This window comes from Jaculus jaculus, chromosome 11 (assembly GCF_020740685.1).
Source record: "Jaculus jaculus isolate mJacJac1 chromosome 11, mJacJac1.mat.Y.cur, whole genome shotgun sequence".
In the NCBI taxonomy this organism is placed as follows: domain Eukaryota; kingdom Metazoa; phylum Chordata; class Mammalia; order Rodentia; family Dipodidae; genus Jaculus; species Jaculus jaculus.
Genome location: NC_059112.1, coordinates 32,031,077 through 32,034,109, shown reverse-complemented (window position 1 = coordinate 32,034,109; position 3,033 = coordinate 32,031,077). Strand labels below are relative to the sequence as shown.

Sequence of the window (3,033 nt, the reverse complement as noted above, 5' to 3'; positions counted from 1 at the left end):
GAACCCATAGCTGGAGCTGGGAAACAAGTGAGAGCCATATCCAAAAATGAACCTGTTCTCCATTATCCAGCTCCCACCAATCATAGGCAACAAGGGGGCTTACACCTATTAAATTCTCTCTAAAGAAATAGCACTTATCCCATTTTTCTGGCACTAACTTCACTCTCCATTGGAGAATTTGCTTCTCTTTTTCAGATGTATGCAGATCCAAAGGAGAGAACCAGTCCATCATACCTCCAAAGGACTCCCAACTGAAAGTAAGAGTAATTGGGGAAATAAGCAAGAATGCTGCTTTCTTGGCGAACCTGGTACCAGCACAATGGTAAAAGAGATAGACACAGAGAACACTCAATTCCTTCCAAATCAGATATCCAAAGACACAAAGGCCCCCAACACATCATCACTGAAGCAGACCTAAAATGAACCCAACATGGCTCAGGGAAATTTGTGGAAGAGGGGGCGGAAAGAACGTTAGAGTCGTACATTGAGTCATTATGCACAGAGACATTGCCTCTTACCTATAACTGATGGCTAACCCCACAATGCATGACCTATATTCCCCAAGGAGAAGAGTTGATGTGGAGGGGAGAGGACAGGGAGGAGGCTAGTGATAGTACCAACATGAGTGTATACACTGTGTACATAGCTAATAGAACATATTATAAAAAGAAAAGATTCATCATAAATAATTAATAATAATAATAATAATAATAATAATAATAATATCTAAGTATCATTGTTTGGTTTCCTGAGGACCACTGATAGCACTATATGAAAATAAAAATTTCTGGACTATATCTTTCTTTATTCTTCTGATCAGGTTTATAGGAAACAATATTTTAGACATTTTCTCTCCTCATATATAATACATCATTTGATTTCCCTTCAAAGTCCCATATAGTTTAGGAACCATCTAGATTTAAAAAAATACATAAATACATGGCTAAAGAAAGATATGACATCTGCACATATTATTTTGAATCTCCCTGACTTTTATGCATCTCTAATACACTTTTTATTCCCTATCATGTGAGTGGACTTGGTATTTTCCACTTTAACCCACCACAGAATGCTCCTTGAAACTCAGCTGCTGGTGAAATTACAACTTGGTTTAGGGCATGACAATGACTCTTTTGTTCCTTTGTCTCATGACCTCATTCTTCTTTAGAGATGATGTTGAAACCCACTACCAGACTCTCATAAAATGCAGGCATGTATTAAGCCTTTTTTGTTCATGGTCAAGGTCTGAGAAATGTACAAAAGGAGCCTGGACTTAAAAGGAAGGAGTCATTGATTCAAGCAATGATGAATAGCTTTTGACAAGCGGCATCAGACTTATACAGGCAGTGTCAAGACAACTGGATGATCCAAGACAGGGAATTATAACTTGCTGTGCTTAATTGTAGAGGCAAAGATGTCAGGAAGGAGACAGATATGGAGACACTCATGTAAGTAGAAACAAAATTGTTACAGCTGTGCACAAATCTGGGGATACATATATAGAATGGATTGACACATCCAATGTGTGCCTTCGAGGGCCAGCTGCTCTTTGTAATATTCACTCACTTGGATGCCTCTAATTCTACTTCTTAGACTAGTAATATATAACTCTGTTCTTCAGAGTATATTTCTTAGGTGAAAAAACATTACCTTGGAAATGAAGATAATATGAAGTTTTATATTTATTAACACCCTGTCTCTTTTCACTAATATTTTTTCTTACATTCTTTAATTAAGTATATATTCTGATGTACTACAATATGCCTTTCTCTAAATCAGAATAAGTATATGCTATGAAGACAAGCTTCTATATGTGTGTGTTTAGAAATTATATATAAGGAATGTATTGATGATTAAAGTCTAAAATAAATATCCTTTTTAAGTACTTCAATATTACTATTAATAAAGAGAATTAAATTTAGTAATTCTCACTATTTTATTTTCTGTAGAAGTGAATGTATAGGGTAGCAACAAATATATCTTATAATTGTGGTTGGGAAGTTCTCATTAGAATGTGTGACTAGTCACAAAGCTTTAAGATATGAATGGTTCAGTACATAACTGAGAAACTGACTGAGCAAATATACAGTATATCCCAGTTATGAACATGGATCAATAATATAAATGGGTAGTGTAGCATACAATGTTCCAGATAATTGATTGAATTTTCAGTTGCCTGAGCTGGTATCAATTATTCCGAAGAAGAACACACACACACACACACACACACACACACACACACACACACACACCCCTTTCCAAAGAAGCCATCTTCATTCAGTCTTTATGCTTCATCACTTCTGAAAGCAGTATTCTCTGGCACGCTGCACAGCTTTTAGTGTGTTTTATAGTACATGGCTGAATTGATAAAGTCATTAAAGTAGAGTCATAAATTTGAAGAGTTCTAGAGGGCAAAAGTGTTTTCATAAATCATTTAATTAAACGTATATACTGGATCAAAGAGCCCAGGTAAAACTGCTGTGAATGTTTTACAGTTCACAGAATTTGTAGACGTTTTTACTCAGGTTAGAATTCAGGACCATTCTTTCTGGAGGAGTTGAGTGTTTTCATTTCTCTACTAACTCTATGGCTTCAGCTGGTGCCCTGGTGGGGTACAATGGGCTAATTCTCAAAAATATGGAAGGCTTCATGAATCTGCATGTCATATTTGTGCAGGGGCCATGCTAATCTTCTCTGTATCATTCCAATTTTAGCATATGTACTGCCAAAGAGAGCATAAAACTTCTCTTTTAATTAAGGATCAACTTGACTTATTTTCAAAGAAAATTATACTAACTATATCTGTAAATAAAAATATATAACTTTTAAATGTGCACTAGATTTAAAGAAGCTTTACATTGGTTTTCAGTTTCTACCTTAACATGAATGAATTGTAGATCTTTACCATTAGTTGTCTATGTATTTAGACACACATAGAAGCTACAAGTATAGCAGTAATTATTTTGTAGTGGTGTAATAAATTTTAATTCAAAATAGGCACTCTGAAAATAATAAAAAAAAAAAGTCCAACAA

At 35.0% G+C, this 3,033-nt stretch overlaps 1 non-coding gene across 1 annotated transcript; it reads right to left on the bottom strand.

Annotated features, from left to right (window-relative positions):
• Window positions 1-2,631: 2,631 nt before the first annotated feature.
• On the bottom strand, window positions 2,632-2,736 carry LOC123453387. Its single transcript, XR_006632780.1, has one exon. It is a non-coding gene; the product is annotated as a U6 spliceosomal RNA (small nuclear RNA).
• Between the last annotated feature and the right edge of the window lie 297 nt (window positions 2,737-3,033).